This window comes from Halichoerus grypus, chromosome 12 (genome assembly GCF_964656455.1).
Source record: "Halichoerus grypus chromosome 12, mHalGry1.hap1.1, whole genome shotgun sequence".
NCBI classification, from domain to species: Eukaryota; Metazoa; Chordata; class Mammalia; order Carnivora; family Phocidae; genus Halichoerus; species Halichoerus grypus.
Window position 1 is genome coordinate 9,396,843 of NC_135723.1, and position 22,265 is coordinate 9,419,107.

The 22,265-nt window shown below is 42.3% G+C and overlaps 1 protein-coding gene and 1 pseudogene across 3 annotated transcripts in view; one reads left to right on the plus strand and one right to left on the minus strand.

Annotated features, from left to right (window-relative positions):
* VOPP1 (VOPP1 WW domain binding protein) overlaps positions 1 to 22,265 on the minus strand; it is a 108,835-nt gene that overhangs the window by 39,323 nt on the left and 47,247 nt on the right. The gene's annotated exons all lie outside the window — the stretch shown is intronic.
* LOC118525376 (U4 spliceosomal RNA) lies at positions 21,840 to 21,990 on the plus strand (annotated as a pseudogene).

The following is a 22,265-nucleotide window of genomic DNA, read 5'->3' on the forward strand; positions in this document are numbered from 1 at the left end:
TGGGTTCCTGGAATTGCTTCCTGTTAGCCAGGTATTCTTCACTGTATCCCAGGATCCGAACACAAATTTCTGATGAGGCCAGAGAAGGGGGTGTTAATTTGTAATTAAGTACATTACAGAGACAGAATGAGACTGTCCAGCCTCTCTTGTCCAGTAAGTGATAGGTGCTGAGGTCCTGAGGATACATAATGTAAAAGGAAGCATGAGACTGGAGTTAGAAATGTGTCATAGCAGCGATGAAATGCAAATATGACAGGATGGCGCCCTTGGGAGTTTCAGGAGTCTGCGAAGTAAGCACACGTCACACGTCCAGGAGGGAAGTGGGTCTGGCCACTGGACACATGTTTTCTTAGCTGTTGAGTCTGAATCTCAAGAGCAGAAAAGGATCACATCCCGGAGTAGGGAATGCTCAATACTAATGAAGTCACAAAATCTCTGTAGGAAAGAAAAATGACCAGATGTTGATATGTTAACTCTTCCATGTGGCATAAAATGGTCATTAATACTTAAACTGATTCATGGAAAATCATCTCAGCCATCTGGTAGAACCACTAAAACTATCAGTTAAGTATTCAGGGTGGAGGTCTAGAGATGGAATTTGTGGGGTCTGTTCATTTTTTTAGTGTTCAATAGAGAACAGGGCATGGTTAACAAATGACAACTTTAGAGTTTTAAGTAACTTCCCATCAACATCATGTCATTTAAAATGCCGATCTAGCCCATTACCTGCTGGATTAAGTCTCAGTGAACCATTCCCTTCCTTTAAGTCTCTGCCAGTACAACTCATTTTCCTCATCCAACCTCAAGCTTCTTAGTATGACAGGTGATCTGGGCTCCTGAATCATATACTTCATGTTGCTTCTTACACTACTTTTATTATCATCTGTTTGCTCCCACGGAGCAAAGCACACAGCGGATGCCCGAAGAAGACTTACTGAGTCAGAATCAGGGAATGCATTCAGCATTATCAGGAACCTGTGAGAAACTGGACTCCTTAGAAAAACGAAACACAGCCCCACAAGGTTTGGAGAGAACTCCAAGGGGTCAGCTTGGTCCTCAGCATACCCAATGCCCCTGGGGTATCTCCTTGGCCCATCTCTTCAAGAGCTCTGTGCCTTACTCGTATGGAGGACGCTGGCCTCTGACCATAGGCCGCGATGGACTTTCCTTTCCACTTCCTCACACAGAGGCTGCCCACTCCCTACTGCAGGATCCTGAAAGTACATGCCTTTCATGGTTTCAGGGCATTCCTCCTCATGTAGAATCCATGACTGGCCCTCACCGGTCCAATTCCCGCCTCACAGTGCCATCACAGAAGGAGTGGCCCTGTCAATGTCTGAAAGAATTCTCATGGCTTCCAGAGTCTTCTCTTCTCCAGGAAAGTGTTAAGTATAGTTTTCATACAGTCTCCGTTTCCTATCCTCAGGAAGAATGTCCACTCACTCTCATTTTTACACTTACTGCAGCCTTAGGCAGTATTAACATGTTTAGCAACCATAGAACACAGCTGAATCATAATGACAGTCCATCAGCTAAAACTTCCAGGCTTTTTTCAGTCAGTAAGTTAGGTCTTCCCATCCTGTACTGTAGCGCTACGGTGCCTAAGTACAGGATCTAAGAGTTACCTATAATTAAATTTCACGTCTGAACTCTGGTCCATTGTTTCAGTCAGTCAGGAGCTTCTGGAACCTCATTCCGTCCCTCCAAGCATTCACTATTCCTTCTAGTTTTCTGTCACTTAAATGGAAGAATCCGAGTCAAGTGTTCTTGGGACCCAGGAATGCCCATCACTACCCAGCCCATTCTGCTCCTCCTGTCCGCATCGACCCCGCAACAGATGACGTGGCACAGCAGCAGCCAATAATGCCACAGTAAGGTCAGGTGGATGGAGAATGAGGCTTGGGCCTGCCCATGAAGTGCACTCTTTCCACACCTTAATGCTGAAATCTAGAACCAGAGATCTTCCCAAAGTCCAACAGGCTGCCTGGAATAAGAAAATCAAAGGAAGAGAAAAAAAGAAACCCACCCTGCTAAGTAAGTGATTCGTGGCCTGGCCGCATAGAATGTTGGGGGGTGGGCAGGGGCGTGCACGAAAATTGAGCACCATGCAGGAGGAGTGGGAGCATGAGCATGCTCGCAGGTGCAGTACCAACCCGCCACTAAGTGGTCTTCCAATCAGCTGTCCTAGACACCAATCAGATTGGTTCACTGCCTGGATAAAAAGAAAGCGGTATTTGAATTACATACTCACTTAGAAAGGAAAGAAGGAAAAATGGATCCAAGACCTACCTCCTCTCCCTACAACCTGTGAGTATGATCGCTACAGCATGACTTCCACACTGTCACTCAAATCAGTGACAAAGTATTGAGGATGGAGTGAATGGTGAACTCCATTAGACACCTTCCTTCCATTTTGGTATTTTATTAATCATCATTTTATAAGTACAGCTCTTGTACCAGTTACAAATCCACCTAACTGGCCTATTTATTTCGATCAGAATTCCCTTACTGTTGAGCTATTGTGTAAGAGGCTATTAAATGTCCCCATGAAACTCAGGCACACTGTCAAGTCACAGATCTCCCAGTCTTACGGTCTCTTTGAAAAAATTAGCCCAACCTCACAGGACATCAGAGGGGCAAACCCTAACTGGTTGTAAACGATCACAAAATAACCCTTTAAAAATCTCTTCTAGATGATTCTCCCGAAGCCTCCACTTTCCCATATGCCCTTTTTTTAAAATTTATTTTATTATGTTAGTCACCATACATTACATCAGTTTTAGATGTAGTTTTAGATGTAGTGTTCCATGATTCATTGTTTGCGTATAGTATAACACCCAGTACTCCATGCAGAACATGCCCTCCTTAATCCCCATCACTGGGCTAACCCATCCCCCCACCCCCCATATGCCCTTTTAAAATCTCAGTTTGCTTCTTAAGTATATAGACATCCTGACTATCCCTGCCTCTTCCCTCCTAAACAAGGTCATATGTGATCTTTGTGACATTTCAGGTTTCCCACTAACCCCTGAAGCAACAGTTCCAAACACATATCAGTGAGTCACAGCCATCTCTTGCCCAAAATTGAGTCTATCATCCTAAAATCTACTACTCATCACCAATTCTACCTTCCTATAGCAAGCTTTTTTATTATTTTATTATTTTCTTTTTTTTATTATGTTATGTTAGTCACCATACAATACATCATTAGTTTTTGATGTAGTGTTCCACGATCCATTGTTTGCATATAACACCCAGTGCTCCATGCAGAACGTGCCCTCCTTAATACCCATCACCAGGCTAACCCATCCTCCCACCCCCCTCCCCTCTAGAACCCTCAGTTTGTTTCTCAGAGTCCATCATCTCTCATGGTTCGTCTCCTCCTCCTCCGATCTGCCCCCCTTCATTTTTTCCTTCCTACTATCTTCTTCTTTTTTTTTAATGTATTTTTCATTTTCATTTTCATTATGAAATTTTTCATTATTTCAATTCATTAATGAAATTTTTCATTTTCAGCCTTATGAAGGCATAACATGGCAGATCATATCTGCATTTAATATGTGCAGTTTGGTGTTTGGACAATCATCACAACCAAAATAATAGACATATTCTGGTCAGTTTCAATACTGAACATCTGTGAGAAAAAGACTTTTTATTTTAAAGGACGTTCATCTCTCCAATCACAGGTTTTAAACCTTTTATCTGGCTGTCAAGTCAAAAACTTCAGACTTGAGGATGAATTGATGGTTCACTCTGTCCACCTCAGCTGACTATTGGTATGTCAGTCTCTTTTCCTTCCTGATGTGATGTATTCTCCCTGACAGGCAGAGCTGTGCCCATCTGATGAGACAAGGCCCTGTTGTGATGATCTTTTAACTGTGATCTGGCTGACATACCTCATGGCAAAGTCAAACACCTCTGGGCCTTAAAGAGGAGACCACAGTGACTCTGATGAAAACCAACCTTCAGACTTTGAGGGTCTGCCCTGTGAATTTCTTCTCCAGAGACATATCTACATCACAAATTTAGATAAACTAGAACTGGTTGTACTTAGGGTGGCATATGGGATTTACCCAGAGAATTTTTACCTTTACTTTTACTATGGGAGAAAATACTCTCAGTGCTTATCCTAAGTTCTAAAATTAACAGATAAAATGGGTTGCAAAGGGCTCATTCCCTGGCCTCTGGGCCATGAACCACTGCTCTCTCACAGCAGCCGCACCCAGAGTTGAGCAGGTAAAAGGCACCACGAGGCTTTAGCTACTGCTGACCTTTGCTAACTCCAAGTTTGGAGACTCTAACCTCGTGTTTCTGGGATAGAGATTTCTCCTTTTTTCTCCTCTCAGCAAACTGCTGATCACTTAAAATCAGTTCTGTTCAACTCTATCCTGAAAAACAAAGGATTTATTCCCTGTAGTGCTGGGTTAGCTCTCAGATCGAGAAACTAAATTCTGGCCAGAATAATGAGTTACTATGGAAAAATGAAAAACAGAAGTTCTCCTACGATCTTACAGAATTTAAATGTGATAATAAATTTCATCTTACTGAGATACACAGGCACGGAAAATAAAAATGGAATGATATGAATTTGCCAATAAAATCTTGAAAACAGACAGATTCTAGTACCCATTAGCTCAAAAATCACGAAAGTTAGAGTCAGGCTGACACCTGGCTTACTTTCTCAGCTTTACTTTTACTTGAGTTGGTTAACTATGATTTACATGCTCAGAACTCTTAAATCTACTCTCTGCCTCTGGACTTCCTCCTGAGCTGCAAAAACAAAGCTTCCGGGATGTTCAGCAAGAACTTCAAACTCAACATGCACAAAGCTGACATCCTCCACTCCTTCTTCTGCTAAATTCCTCCCTAAACCTGCTCTCTTCATGGTCTCTCTCACTGTCTGCCCAACTAGAAATCTCTGGAGTATCTGAGTCCCTTTTCCCCACATCTTCTGTGAAATACTATTTAAGCCCACCACTGTGTTCTTTAGCTCCATCTTCACTGAGTCAGAGCTTCCATATTTTGCCCTAACTACGGCAACAACCTCCTCACTTTCTGTCTCTACCTCTTACCCCCGTACTGTCCTGACAGCTTTCTGAAAGACCCAGCTGATGCACCATGCAGAAGGAAGTCTCAACCACTCAGACCCCTTCTCAATGAGCCTCACCTTCTTCTTCCATCTTATCTCCTGACACCTGCCAGGCACCCTAAACTCTAGCCTTGTGGTTCCCCAAATATATGATGCATCTTCATACTTCCATGCCTTACACCTTCACTATAGCCTCTGAAACTGCTCCTCACCCTTCAAAGGTCAGTTCTGTGAAGTCTTCCCTCATGCCATCCCCTCATTCTCCCCCATACACCGTGATCTTCCCTTTGCTGGATCTCCATTTCTACAGCTCTCATCGTGTTCACTGCTAATAGCATCTGTCCTCCACACAGGACCCTGAGCTTAAGAGCAATCCTATCTCATTCCTTTAAGTACTGCCCAGGGGCCTACCATGGCTCCTGGCACATCATAAGTGGTTTTGCCTTAAGCAGAAGTGACAGTGCAGCAGAAAGGAGACTCCTTCAAACATAAGAGCACAGTAACTAACATGAACTCAGAGTACGAAGGGCACGTCGATTACAACGTTACACCCAGTGCTAGTGAGGATGGTTGGAAACAAGTGTCTTCTATACTCTTGGCTGATTGTATCATGATCACTTTCGGGAGGTTAGTCCCGCAGTGTTCATTAAAATTATAAAATAAGCATAACCTTTGCTAACACAATTCTATTTTTGCAAAATTATCCCATGACAAACATAAGTTCTGGCATATAAACATACAGTAGGTAAAAAGATGTTCATTGAGTAGTGGGGCACACTAAAATCCTTTCTCCAAACTCCTGGGACCAGATACATGGAGAACTCAGAACCGTTTGGATTCATGAATGATAAGATAGGCAATACCACGTATTATATGATGCAACCGAGCAGAATCTGCATTGAAATATACAAAACATCTGCTAAAATAATCAAACAAGGAGGCCATTAGACTGAGGTGGCATCAGAACCTATGTAAGCAAACCAAAATCTAAGCTGGAGTCAATTCCTATAAATGCCTCCAGGTTAAGAACAACCACTCACAGTCAGCTACGGTTTCCCAAATAATGCAACCACTTAAACCACAGCCAATTCAATAATTTCCTTGCTTTGCTTCTCTATAAAATCCTTGCCCCAGGCTCCTGTTGGTGGAGTGCTCCTAACTACTTCCATTATGAGACTGCCCAGTTTGAATTGATGTTTACTCAAATAAACTTAAGAATTCTAATATGCCTCAGTTAATCTTTTAACACACCATACTAAATGGAATTTTAAAAAGAATAGCCTTATGTCTATTCAAATCCATTTTTGCTACCAAATGAATTATTTAAAAATTTGTTTACATGGAACATTCTCTAGGATAGCTCATATGTTAGGCCACAAAACAAATCTCCATAAATTGAAGAATAGTGAAATCATATAGTGCATTTCTTCTGACCACAACGGTATGAACTAGAAATCGATTACAAGAAAAAATAATGGAAAAAAACACAAACACGTGGAGAATAAACAGCATACTATTAAACAACCAGTGGGTCAATGAAGAGATCAAAGAGGAAATAAAAAATACATGGAGACAAATAAAAATGAAAATACAATGGTCCATAATCTCTGGGATGCAGTGAAAGCAATTCTGAGAGGAATTTATAGTGATACAGGCCTCCCTCAAGAAATAAGGAATTTTTTCCTTATTTTAACCTCACATCTAAAGACACTAGGGAAAAAAAAAAAGGAACAAAGCCCAAAGTCAGTAGAAGGAAGGAAATAATAAAGATCAGAGAATAAATCAATGAACTAGAAACTAAAAAGAACAACAGAAAAGATCAATGAAACCAAAAATGGGTTCTTTTGAAAAGATAAACAACATTGATACACCTTTAGCAAGATTCCTCAAGAAAAAAAAGAGAGAGGACCCAAATAAATAAAATCAGAAATGAAAGCAAAGTAACAACTGACACCACAGAAATGCAAAGCTTTATAGAAGACTACTACGAAAAATTATATGCCAACAAAGTGGACAGCCTAGAAGAAGGATAAATTCCTAGAAACATACAATCTTCCAAAACTGACATTTCAAAGAAATAGAAAATCTCAACAGACCAATACTGGTAATGAAATTGAATCAACAATCTAAAAGCTCCAACAAACAGAAGTCCAGGACCAGACGGATTCGCAGGTAAACTCTATAACACATTTTATTCTCCTCAAGCTAGTCCAAAAAAATAAGAGGAAGGAAAGCTTCCAAATATATTCTACAAGGTCACCATTACCCTGACACCAAAACCAGACAAGGGCACTGCAAAATAAGAAAACTACAGGCCAATATTCCTGATGAACATAGATGTAAAAACTCTCAACAAAATATTAGCAAACCACACTCATTAAAAGGATCATTCACCATGATCAAGTGGGATTTATTCTGGGGATGCAAGGATGATTCAACATTTGCAAATGAATCTATGTGATATCCCACATTAACAAAATGAAGGATAAAAATCATATGATCATCTCAATACATGTAGAAAAAGCATTTGACAAAATTCAAGATTTGTTCATGATAAAAACTCTCAACAAAGTGGGTTTAGAGGGAACATATCTCAACATAATAAAGGCCATATATGAAAAATCCACAACTAACATCATACTCCATGGTGAAAAACTGAGAGCTTTTCCTCTAAGATCAGGAAGAAGACAAGGATACCCACTCTTACCACTTTTATTCAACACAGCACTGGAAATCCTAGCCACAGCAATCAGACGGGAAAAAGAAATAAAAGGCATCCAAATCAATAAGGAATAGGTAAAGAAGTTATATGTAGATATACAGAAAACCCTAATGACTCCACCCCCCCCAAAAAAACTATTAGAATTAATAAATAAATTCAGTAAAGTTGAAGGATACAAAATTAATACAGAGATATGTTGCATTTCTATATGCTGATAATGAAGTAGCAGAAAGAGAAATGAAGAAAAAAATTTCATTTACAATTGCACCAAAAAGAATAAAATATCTAGGAATAAACTTAACCAAGGAAGTGAAAGACCTGTACTCTGAAAACTATAAAACACTGATGAAATAAATTAAAGACAACACACAAAAATGAAAAGTACATACAATGCTCATGAATTAGAAGAATTAATAGTGAATGTCTGTACTGCGCAAAGCAATCTACAGAGTCAATGCAATCCCTATCAAAATACCAATAATATTTTTCATAGAACTAGAATATATAATCCTAAAATTTGTATGGAAACAAAAAAGACACACAAAAAATCGCCAAAATAATCACCTTTGGGGGTTAGGATTCAACATATGAATTTGGGGGTGGGTGGGGAAGGACGCAAACATTCAGACCACAGCAGGAGTCTAGAGATCTTAAGGGTAGATAACCAGGGAAATATTTCTCCCTGCTCTGAGGACAAGAAAATGCCTCTACCTTACACCAAGAATCATCCTTGATAAAGCCAACAATAAAAACAGAGAAAGAAGAAAAATTCTTCCTTAGAGTATCAGTCCCTAGACCAGACCAGACACCTCCTCTCCCAAGGCTGCTAAGCAAAGGCCATGCTCAGCTAGCTCCATCATGGCAGAACCGCAAGGGCCCCGTAAAGGGGCACGCAGAGGAACGCACAGTGAAGGGAGTGCACCTGCTCCCTACCCCCACCAGTCCTTCCCACTCTGCACACCCTCAAGTTCCCAGTGCTGCTGGGAAGAGAGCGGGGCACATGGAGTCCAGGGGCACATGGAGTCCAGCCGACGTGGCAGAGAGGCAGCTCTCCAAAAGGCTTAGGATCTGACAACAGAGTAGGGAGGTGTGGTGCACGCCAGCACCTCCTACTTCTCAGAGGTGGCCTTGTGTTTCAGAGCCCCTGGAACTGAATCCTTCATATAGGGCCTTTTTCATATATGGATTGTTCATACATGGCCTTTATTATGTTGAGATATGTTCCCTCTAAACCCACTTTGTTGAGAGTTTTTATCATGAACAAATCTTGATCAGTTCCAGGGGCTCTGAAACACAAGGCCAGGCAGGGAAGGCAGCCCAGCCAGGCCTGGCTCTGCAAAGCCTGTTTTCTGGGCTGTTGATCTGACATTGGCAAATAACACTCCATCCACTCACACCAGTAATTATTCACAACAGAGAAATGGACCCAGAGAGACACAATAAACCAGGGTAATGTGAGTGCTTTACAAGAAGCTTCAACACTCCAGTGGGAGACTCGGGACTAGGGCCTGAAAATGGCCTGGTCAAAATCAATAGGAAGGGAAGAGCAGTACTGGAAGGAACGGCCTCTACCCGAGCTGCCCAGAGCTGGGCACATACTGCTGCTCAATAAGCCGTGGCCCGTGAACTCCTGGACAGCAGGTCCCGGCTCCCTCACCTTTACTTCCCACGGTCCCTCTCCTCACTCCCTCCTCCTTTGGTGGTGGTGTGGAAATAGCAGGTACTCAACAAATGTTAGCAGAATTAACGCATGACCCTGATGGTGTCTTCTTTCATTATCTGTCATGTATCCTATCTTCCTTTTGCATTTGACCAAAACACTTTCCATCCATATGTTCCATTCCATTCTCTTCTTTGAGCTAGGCATGGTGTGGACTCCTTTGAGTCTCGGTGGGGCTGACTTCCGAGAAATTTCCCCACATTCTCTCCTTCAGTGGTACTTGGATCTGGACCCAAAGCTAAAATAAGTGAGTAAATGGAACATCTAGAATTCGGACGCTCTGCATCCCTGTTCTAGCCACGTGGCAGCCACAGATGCGACCAGTTATGCAAAAGGCCCTTGAAGAAGATACAGGCCCCAGTGAATGGCTTAACCTCCCCTGTTGCCAGTTATTTCATTTGTAAAACTAGGTAGGAATGATTTTAAGGTTTCCTTAGTTTTCTAAGAAAATATAGATAAATCAAGGACCACCTTTGGGGTCAAACCTTTCCCACCTGCCAGCTCTGCAGAGGGCCACTAGGCTATCTCACTTCAAAATCACTGGTGTCTAGGTTAAGAAGACACAACCCACTTCTAACCTATCCTCAATTTTCTGGAAAGAATTACTAGATTCATTTCTATTCATAAAGAACAGGAAATATGCACACCTAAATCACAAGCTTTCTCTGGCTTGTTTAAAATCACATGAAAAAAGTCATTGTCCGAATTAACATCCATTGTACCTGACTGTCGCAAAGCTTCAGCTCAGCACCTAGGACGATGCCTTAGGAACCTCAAAATGTGAAACAGTGAGTGGTCACAGGCTTCTAGATCCATCCCACTGTCTGACCGTGTGATTCACATCTTCTTCCTACTGTTGTGTCAATACTAAGACCTGCGGAAGAAAGATGACTCATTCCTTTGAAAGAAAATATTCGGTGGTTTTGTATTTGGCAGGAAGGGTGGATCCCTAATAAGCTATAATCCAGCCCACATCTGCAGGCTTGTTTCCGCTACAATTCATAAGCCTACTTGGTCATTCATCTTTTATTGCCTATGCTCTACATTATTTTGCACAGACAGCCAGAGGGTGTCACTGAATAAGCAGGATGAGACCTTGCAAGACTACTTAGCATAGGAAACTAGGACCCAGAAAGCTTAGGAGATTTGCCCATGATCACACAGCGACCGAATGGCAGAGGAGGACTAGAGAAGGTCTTGACTTCCAGTCCCTAAAACATCTTCCATCACTAAAGATTGGCGGTGACTCACTCTTGCCTTCTCCAAGGCTACAAATGTGCACCGAAAGCCTCCTGTGTCAGGCCCTGTGTTAGCACAGGGACACGAAAGTCAGCAAGACAGAACTCACGTCCTCAACAGACTCCCAGTCTAGGGAGGCGACAGTGAGTCTGATGATGGTTCAAACATGGTACCAAAGGACCAGAGAAGGATAGATGCCCCTCAGCTGAAACAGAGATAAAGGATGAGAGGCCACTATCAAAAGCTTTCTGGAGGAGATCATACATATAACAAGCTTAGAAAGGGCACTGCACAGAGTGAGCACTCAATCCATGTCAGCTGTTGTCATTTTTAGTCTCTGAATTATAATTAATTCCCCTGATGTCGTGGAGGGCCCTGCCTCAGCTGCAGTCTGGGAAAACTCAGGGACACACTCTGCTCTGTCTTGATCTGAGGGAGACATGGAAATGTGGGTGGATCTTGGTGACCACTGTAGAGCGAGCCAGGGCCCTCCAATGTGAGGTTCCTCCACCACTGTCAACTTTGGAGAAGGCCTTAAGGTCCCTGGCCCCACACTTGGAAACTCACCCATCTATGTGCCCATCATAGACTCGGCACTGGAACACTTTCCACTGGCGTCTGCTTCCCAAGCTGCCTCCCACCTCCGCCCTTGAAGATACATGTCCATTCATGGATGGCGGCTGTGGGCAAGAGAGCTGCTGGGACCAGCCTCAGGCTGCAAATCTTAGCAGAAAGGATGACATTTCTTGTAGAGAGGGGAGACACTGCTCCTGATCTGTGAGCACCCCTCCCACCAACCTCCGCCCAGGAAGGGGTCAGTTATGGCCATGGCGCTACCCACTCAGGCACAAAGTGCACCCTGTGCCAACCTCTGGATCCCGGAGCCAGGCTGGGAAGGGCCCTTCTGAGAATCACCAAGAGCATGCCCCACGGTGAGCCAAACTCATCCAGTCCTCCCGTCCCTCTGGGGCGGCAATCCTTGTATGTTAAGTCAGGGGTCCCACCTGGTCATCTATGGACACAGACCCCCGGCCCTCTCCAGGCCATAATGCAAGTACGTATTAGTGACAGGATACACACATTATGAACATGCACAGCAGTATCTACCCTGACTGCGACTGAATACAGAAGTTATTACCACATCTACTTTATAACAGGAGAATGAAGGCCCAGAGGCCAAGTGATCTGCCGAGTTGCTCAGTGGGTGAGAGCAGGTGAGCCCAGAACTACCTCTCCTGCATTGCCTGGCTGCCCTTTGCACACTCAGGAGCACTGGGTGCACTACCTGAGACAGAAGAGCAGTTCCCAGGCACCTGACAAGGCACAAGGAACTCAGCACTGCCTGCAGCTACCTGGGCATATAAAGGGAGCTCCAGGACGTGAGGCTGCCTTTAGATTAATGCCACCTTTCACTGCAGTACTTTCTAGACACTAAACAAACAGGGAAGAAAGAGTGCTCCTTCAGATCTACGTGGCCCTGTGCCTGCCACTGCCCCAGGACGTGCTCCTTGGCAAGGTCCTTCTCTTATCTTCTCATCTCGTGCCTCCCGCGGCTCACATCGAGTTCTAAGCTATGTGGACAAAGAGGGTTGAATGCACAAGTCCTTGGTAGAAGACCAATTCAAGCAGAGGGAGAATGAAAGTGAAGGAACTCGATTTGGTGAGGCCACGTGACCACCTAGCTATTTTTAATTCATACTGTTGCTAGGAGGAGATACAAGGAAGCTCTGAACCAAAGTACAAAAAAGGCACGTTTTAATTAAAGGCTTTTGAAAGGGCAGTCTGTAGATAAGAAAGAAAGGTAGTAGAATGAAGGGTAGGGTGAAAGGAAAAAAAATTTGAAACGTGCTTTTCCTCTGTTTGGATTTTAAAGGGACTTTTTCTTCAAAAATAAGAATATTTTATTTGTACATACATGTATGCAGGCTTCCAGCTCAACAGAGGTTAAAAAAAAAACAACAAATGAAAGAAATAAAAAAATTGACTGAAGGGAGAGGGCAGTGAGAGAAAGATAATTTAGCATAAAGAAATCTAAACAGGCGATGGTAATTTTGTACATCTAGGTAGCTACAGTGGAAGCCCAATTATCTTAAAAAATGACCCTCTATTAGCTCAGTACCTTTAATGCTGAAATAAAATTCAGGAACATGCAGAAAAGCAGGAAAAGTAGGAGGACCATATGGGATTTCTGGTGAGACAAATGAAATTAGATTTCAAATATAAGAGTAAAATCTCTAAAACAAGTTTGCAAACTAGATGTTCTCTCCCTAATGCATTCCACGGTAAATTATAGGCATGAAACAGAGGTATCATTTGGAATATATTTTCTGCAGGGGAAAAAACCCTGTCACAGGGTAAGAGGACGCCATCTTGAGTCAACATATCTTCACGAAATTATCTATCTTGAAGACTCTCATATAAAGCACTTTACCCAGAAGAAATGAAAGGCAGAATACACCAGAAGTGTATTTTTCAAGTGAGATCTGTTAACTCATGGGTTTTAAATTTAATGTTAAAGGTGCTTCAAAAATAACGGCTCAGTCACACCTTATTATACTGCAGCTTCCAGGAGCACGAGCGCCTTCCCTGTCCTACACCAGTGTCTCCCAGCAACAAACACATTGGCAGACACTCCACAAGTGTCTGGGGACAGAACGAATGAAGCGCAGCTGTCTCAGTCCCTCGAGATGCTGCACACATGTCCAAATTCTCCAGTGGAGAGAATCAATCACATCCTAGGTCATAAATCAGGTCTCAGCTGGTACCAAAAGATTGGGATCATTCCCTGCCTATTTTCAGACCACAATGCTTTGAAACTAGAACTCAATCACAAGAGGAAAGTCAGAAAGAACTCAAATACATGGAGGCTAAAGAGCATCCTACTAAAGAATGAATGGGTCAACCAGGAAATTAAAGAAGAATTTAAAAAATTCATGGAAACCAATGAAAATGAAAACACAACTATTCAAAATCTTTGGGATGCAGCAAAGGCAGTCCTAAGAGGAAAGTATATAGCAATACAAGCCCTTCTCAAGAAACAAGAAAGGTCTCAAATACACAACCTAACCCTACACCTAAAGGCGCTGGAGAAAGAACAGCAAATAAAGCCTAAACCCAGCAGGAGAAGAGAAATAATAAAGATCAGAGCAGAAATCAATGAAATAGAAACTAAAAGAACAGTAGAACAGATCAACGAAACTAGGAGCTGGTTCTTTGAAAGAATTAACAAGATTGATAAACCCCTGGCCAGACTTATCAAAAAGAAAAGAGAAATGACCCAAATCAACAAAATCATGAATGAAAGAGGAGAGATCACAACCAACACCAAAGAAATACAAATAATTATAAGAACATATTATGAGCAAGTATATGCCAGCAAATTAGATAATCTGGAAGAAATGGATGCATTCCTAGAGATGTATCAACTACCAAAACTGAACCAGGAAGGAATAGAAAACCTGAACAGACCTATAACCACTAAGGAAATTGAAGCAGTCATCAGAAATCTCCCAAAACACAAAAGCCCAGGGCCAGATGGCTTCCCAGGGGAATTCTACCAAACATTTCAAGAAGAATTAATACCTATTCTTCTGAAAATGTTCCAAAAAATAGAAATGGAAGGAAAACTTCCAAACTCATTTTATGAGGCCAGCATTACCTTGATCCCAAAACCAGACAAAGACCCCATCAAAAAGGAGAATTACAGACCAATATCCCTGATGAACATGGATGCAAAAATTGTCACCAAAATACTAGCCAATAGGATACAACAGTACATTAAAAGGATTATTCACCACGACCAAGTGGGATTTATCCCTGGGCTGCAAGGTTGGTTCAACATCCACAAATCAATCAACGTGATACAATACATTAACAAAAGAAATAATAAGAATCATATGAGCCTCTCAATAGATGCAGAAAAAGCATTTGACAAAGTATAGCATCCTTTCTTGATCAAAACTCTTCAGAGTATAGGCATAGAGGGTACATACCTCAATATCATAAAAGCCATCTATGAAAAACCTACAGCGAATAACATTCTCAATGGGGAAAAACTGAGAGCTTTCCCCGTAAGGTCAGGAACACGGCAGGGATGTCCGCTATCACCACTGCTATTCAACATAGTATTAGAAGTCCTAGCCACAGCAATCAGACAACAAAAAGAAATCAAAGGCATCCAAATCGGCAAAGAAGAAGTCAAACTCTCACTCTTTGCAGATGATATGATACTTTATGTGGAAAACTCAAAAGACTCCACCCCAAAACTGCTAGAACTCATACAGGAATTCAGTAAAGTGGCAGGATATAAAATCAATGCACAGAAGTCAGTGGCATTCCTATACACCAACAATAAGACAGAAGAAAGAGAAATTAAGGAGTTGATCCCATTTACAATTGCACCCAAAACCATAAGATACCTAGGAATAAATCTAACCAAAGAGGCAAAGAATCTACTCAGAAAACTGTAAAATACTCATGAAAGAAACTGAGGAAGACACAAAGAAATGGAAAAACGTTCCATGCTCATGGATTGGAAGAACAAATATTGTGAAGATGTCAATGCTACCTAGAGCAATCTACACATTCAATGCAATCCCCATCAAAATACCATCCACTTTCTTCAAAGAAATGGAACAAATAATCCTAAAATTTGTATGGAACCAGAAAAGACCCCGCATAGCCAGAGGAATGTTGAAAAAGAAAAGCAAAGCTGGCGGCATCACAATTCCGGACTTCCAGCTCTATTACAAAGCTGTCATCATCAAGACAGTATGGTACTGGCACAAAAACAGACACATAGATCAATGGAACAGAATAGAGAGCCCAGAAATGGACCCTCAACTCTATGGTCAACTAATCTTTGACAAAGCAGGAAAGAATGTCCAATGGAAAAAAGACAGTCTCTTCAACAAATGGTGTTGGGAAAATTGGACAGCCACATGCAGAAGAATGAAACTGGACCATTTCCTTACACCACACACAAAAATAGACTCCAAATGGTTGAAAGACCTCAATGTTGAGACAGGAGTCCATCAACATCCTAAAGGAGAACACAGGCAGCAACCTCTTCGACCTCAGCCGCAGCAACTTCTTCCTAGAAACATCGCCAAAGGCAAGGGAAGCAAGGGCAAAAATGAACTATTGGGACTTCATCAAGATAAAAAGCTTTTGCAAAGCAAAGGAAACAGTCAACAAAACCAAAAGACAACCGACAGAGTGGGAGAAGATATTTGCAAATGACATATCAGATAAAGGGCTAGTATCCAAAATCTATAAAGAACTTATCAAACTCAACACCCAAGGAACAAAGAATCCAATCAAGAAATGGGCAGAAGACATGAACAGACATTTTTCCAAAGAAGACATCCAAATGGCCAACAGACACATGAAAAAGTGCTCAATATCGCTCGGCATCAGGGAAATCCAAATCAAAACCTCAATGAATAAATAAGTAAATAAGAAAATAAAAAAAAAAAAAAAAAAAAAAAAACCTCAATGAGATACCACCTCACACCAGTCAGAATGGCTAAAATTAACAAGTCAGAAAATGACAGATGTTGGCGGGGATGGGGAGAAAGGGGAACCCTCCGACACTGTTGGTGGGAATGCAAGCTGGTGCAGCCACTCTGGAAAACAGTATGGAGGTTCCTCAAAAAGTTGAAAATAGAGCTACCGTATGATCCAGCAATTGCACTACTGGGTATTTACCCCAAAGATACAAAAGTAGGGATCCGAAAGGGTATGTGCACCCCGATGTTTATAGCAGCAATGTCCACAATAGCCAAACTGTGGAAAGAGCCAAGATGTCCATCGACAGATGAATGGATAAAGAAGATGTGGTATATATATATACAATGGAATATTATGCAGCCGTCAAAAGGAATGAGATCTTGCCATTTGCAACGACGTGGATGGAACTGGAGGGTGTTATGCTGAGCGAAATAAGTCAAACAGAGAAAGACATGTATCATATGACCTCACTGATATGAGGAATTCTTAATCTCAGGAAACAAACTGAGGGTTGCTGGAGTGGGGGGTGGGGTGGGAGGGATGGGGTGACTGGGTGATGGACACTGGGGAGGGTATGTGCTCTGGTAAGCGCTCTGAATTGTGCAAGACTGTTGAATCTCAGATCTGTACCTCTGAAACAAATAATGCAATATATGTAAAGAAAGAAAAAAAGAAGAAGAAGAATGTAGCAGGAGGGGAAGCCTGAAGGGGGGGAAATCGGAGGGGGAGAAGAACCATGAGAGACGATGGACTCTGAAAAACAAACTCAGGGTTCTAGAGGGGAGGGGGGTGGGAGGATGGGTTAGCCTGGTGATGGGTATTGAGGAGGGCACGTTCTGCATGGAGCACTGGGTGTTATGCACAAACAATGAATCATGGAACACTATATCTAAAACTAATGATGTAATGTATGGGGATTAACATAACAATAAAAAAATTAAAAAAAAAAATTCTCCAGTGGAGAGACCACATGGCACTGGCCTGGATGCTCGATCCTGACACCCAGGCTCCCAGGGAGGGTGAGCTCAAGCCGGATCCAAGTCACCTTTACCTGTACCACCACCTGTGCCAGCCCCGGGGAAACCATGACAGAGCTGGCTTTGGGGAACAAGAGTTGCTCCCCGTGTCTTCCACAGACCCCAGTGCTTCTAGTTAGGGCTGTGATCTTTCTGGGCCTATCATCGGGCCTGCAGCAAATCCATCCTCGAGCAGCATAAGCTTGGATGGAGTAGAATACATCTAAGCCACTTCTCCTCGCTCCTCACTCATCCCCAACTGGATGGACAGCAGGGAGGAGAACCTTCATGTGGAAATACCTCACGGGGCAGCGGAGTGGAAAGCTCAGCTTGTAGAACCAACCCCGTGTGCACACAGACGAGAAGCAAACGGGCCGTGGGGGTGTATATGTTTGCGTACGATTTCAGTGCTGACCACGCACAGGCCCCATGCTACACACCCCAGTCAACACTCACGTTCACATTGCATGAAGAAGCTAACTGAGAATCAGGTCAAAAGGCCAGTAAAGAATGGAGTGCAGCGGCTGTAATGTGCGGAACTAGATAAAGGCAGTGACTTCACCTCGCTGTGAATATACTATAGGCCGCTGAATGAACTGTTCACTTGAAAATGGTGACTTTTGCTATGTGAATTTCACCTCAATTAAAAAGAAAGTCATAGAGCAAATACTTGAACTCTGATCTTCGGGACCCTGGAGGCTTAAAGTCTATGATTAAGGAAAAGGTGCCAGAGGGGCACCTGGGTGGCTCAGTCGGTGAAGTGTCTGCCTTCGGCTCAGGTCATGATCCCGGGGTCCTGGGATCGAACCCCGCATTGGGCTCCCTGCTCAACGGGGAGCCTGCTTCTCCCACCCCTGCTCATGCTCGTTCTCCGTCTCTCCCAAATAAATAAATAAAATCTTTAAAAAGAAAAAAAAGAAAAAGAAAAGGTGGCAGAACATGGGAAATAAAAAGGGGGAGAACCAAGCGGGTAGGAAATCAACTGTGCAAACATGACAGTAAACACCCAATGCCACACACCGTGTCAAGCTGCGGGGTTAAGTAGATGTACAGGCCCATCCTGGAAGCACCCACAGGACATACAGCACCGTGTGAAGACTATCCAAGATGCAACACCAGAGCCAAAATGAGGAAGGAGGAATGAATTCTGAAGGGAAGCTTTCCTGCCAGCGAAGAACCTGCCAGCCAGAGAACTAGGAAGGATGCAGGGCCGCCTGCAGAAGTCAGCGTGGGCCCTACCGTAGGGACTGAAGAAAAAGGCACCCACTCAGCATTCAGGGATGTCCGCTGGGTGCCAGGCCATCTTAGGCACTGGGAATTCAAATACTCCAAAGTCATGGTCCTGGTCCTCATGGGACTCACAATAAAGAAAGAAGATAAAACCAGACAAATATCTTGGAAATCTACTGTTAAAGGTGGCTAAAAATTTGGACTTTGTTCCTGATGTTTTTAAGCAGTAAAGTGACTTGAAAATTTCAGTAACTTAGAAAGAAGTGAGAATTTGATGAGAGAAAGGAATGAAAGAAGACCCATTAGAAAGCCATCTGCATATTCAATGCAATCCCTATCAAAACTCCAACGGCACTTTTCGCAGAAATAGAAAAAACAATCCTAAAATTTGCAAGGAACAAGAGACCAGGAGTAGCCAAAGCAATCCTGAGGAAGAACAAAACTGGATGTATCACACTTCCTGATTTCAAACTACACCATAAAGATACAGTAATGAAAACAGTACGGTACTAGCAGAAAAACAGACATATTGACCAAAAGGACAGAATAGAGAGCCCAGACACAAGCCCTCCCGTTTATAGTCAATTAATATTTCACAAGGGAGCCAAGACTCAGTGGGGAAAGAATGGTCCCTTCAACAAATGGTGCTGGGAAAACCAAAGAAATGCTTGCAGGACAATGAAATTGGATCTCTACCTCACACCACTCACAAAAATTAACTTGGAATGGATCCACGACTCCCAATACCTGATAAACTAAAAATCCTAGAAGAAAATATAGGGAAGAAGCTCCTCGACGTTTGTCCCGGCAATGATTTTTTTGGATCTGACACCAAAAGCACAAACAACAAAAGCAAACATCAACAGAAAGGGTGACACTACATCAAACTAAAAAGCTACTCTAAGCAAAAGGGACAATCAACAAAATAAAAAGGCAACCTATGGAAGGGGAGAAAATATGGGTAAACCACTTATCAGATAAGGGGTTAATATCCAAAATACACAAGGAACTCATACAACTCAACAGGGGAAAATAACAATAATAATAATAATAATAATCTGATTAAAATGGGCAGAGGAACTGAATAGACAGTTTTCCAAAGAAAACAAACAAATGGCCAACAAGTACATGAAAAAGTGCTCAACATCACTCATCATCAGGGAAATGCAAATCAAACCACACAGAGGTATCACCTCATACATGTTAAAATGGCTATCACCAAAAAGGTAAGAGACAACAAGTGTCAGTCAGGGTATGGAGACAGGGGAACCCGGAACCCTGTGCACAGGTGGAATTGTAAACTGGTATAGCCACTACGGAAAGCAGTATGCAGAGTCCTCAAAAAATTAAGAATAAAATTACAATGATCTAGCAATCCCACTTGTAGCTAAACATGCAAAGGAAATGAAAAGAGGATCTTGAAGAGATATCTGCACTCCCGTGTTCACTGAAGCATTATTCACAACAGCTATGATACTGAAGCAACCAAAATGTCCATCAACAGATGAACAGATAAAAAAGATGTAATATACACATAAAATGAAATATTAACCACCCACAAGAAAGAGGGAAATTTTGCCATTTGTAACAACATGGATGTACCTCGAGGGCATTATGGTAAGCGAAATAAGTCAGAAAAAGATACTCTATGATCTCACTTATATGTGGAATCCAAAAAAGCCAAATTCAAGAGAGTAGAATGGTGGCTGCCAGAGCCTGGGGGTGGGGGAAATGAGGAGATACGGGTCAAAGAGTAAAAATTTCCAGTTATAAGATGAGTAAGTTCTGGGGATGTCAGGTACAGCATGGTTATTATAGTTAACAATACTGTATTATATACTTTAAAGTTGCTAAACAGAGTCAATCTAAGTATTCTCACCACAAAAAAAAAAAAAGAAATGGTAATTATGGGATATAATGGAGGTGTTAGCTAAAGCTATGGTGGTGATTATTTTGCAATATATATCAAATCAACACGCTGTACATCTTAAATTTACACAACCTTATACATCAATTATATCTCAATAAAGCTGGATAAAACAAAGTGTATGCAATGGTTCACAAGAGCATTAACACAGGTGTGGATTCAGGTGAAGCAGTGGGAACAAGAGAGAGAGCAGAGGTCAGATCAGGAAGACTAGTGTGTATGGTTGGGGTTTTCAAGTGGCTGTGGGGTAAATGACATTGATTCGTGTAAGGGGCACAGGACAATGCCTAGACTATAGTAAATTATCAACGTTACTATTATTACTTTTTATATTAGCTTCAGCACTCAAATAATAGAGTGACTTTACTTTCTAATTTTTAGAACCCCCCCCTCACCAGTGGTAAAGAGAGGTGAGAGGAAACCAAACCAGTAGACAAACCACACTAAAGACAAGAACAGGGCTTGTCTCTGTGTTCTCTGTCGATACAAAAACCTTTCCCAAATATGGAAGGAATAAGTAAATGAATAAAGGAACAAACAAACAAGTAAACACAAGAAGAGCAATGACCTTCAACTCCCAAACTCTAAAAGACCAGGAAATGGGAGCACCTGGGTGGCTCAGTGGGTTAGGCGACCAGCTCTTGGTATTGGCTCAGGTCATGATCTCAGGGTCCTGGGACTGAGGCTGCCTCAGGCTTCACGCTCAGCAGGGAGTCTGCTTGGGATTCTCTCTCTCTCTCTCCCTCTGCTCACGTGCTCACCTGCGTGCATGCTCTCTCTCAAATAAATAAATAAATATTTTTAAAAACCACCAGAAAATGATTCATCAGCTGATCTACAAAACAATTTGAGAAAGATCTGTTTTCAGGGGCGCCTGGGTGGCTCAGCCGTTAAGCATCCGACTCTTGATTTTGGCTCAGGTCGTGAGATCGAGCCTCGTGTCAGGCTCTGTGCTGGGCGTGGAGGCTGCTTAGGATTCTCTCCCTCTCCCTCTCCCTCTCTCCTCCTCCCCCCCCACCCCCTTGTGGCACACACTCTCTCTAAAAAAAGAACTAAAGTTTACCAAGGAATATACATTGTTCTAAGAACCAGAATATTTTATCTTCATGCTATCCCATAACCATGTTTCTTCAAGCTGAAAACTCTGTAATTAAAGTCCTTGTGCTGCTTTATTTTCCAAGTGGGTTTTGTCTTTTTGCAGCTCCAGCGGCTTCTGCCAGGACCCCTCCAATGTGAGGCATCGAGGACCCCTGCTTGTCGGTACGTCCCCATTCACAGGCAGGCAACCTTTCTCCTCCTATAGTGGTCTCTTTCAGATCAGAAATTCCACAAGAATGGCAGGTAATAAAAATGTACGTCTTGGCCAATTAAGAAGTAACATTCTTAGCTTTGCACAGTGGCAGTATCATAGCCAATGAGGTTTATCCAAGGCGCGATTATTGCTAAGAAATAACATTCTTTGCTACTATTATGTATTTCCTGTCCAATCTCCCTATATGCTAAAATATACAGTGCTTCTGCTCTAATACAATTATATACATTACCGAAAGATCTCATGTTTTACAAAATTTACTACCAAAAAGAACAGTTTCAGAAAAAATTGGTTTGGGGCATTCCTCTCAAAACCTGTGGAGCTTCAAAACACACAAAAAAAATAACTGATAACCTGGAGAGTTAATCTGACCACCTAGGCAGGCGGCTGAGCGTAGCCAGTGACTAATTCAGCCAATATTAAAAATAAATAAATAAAATAAAAACAACAGAGGTAAGCTACAATAATGCTTTAATTAGAGTAATACTGGCAGACGCCC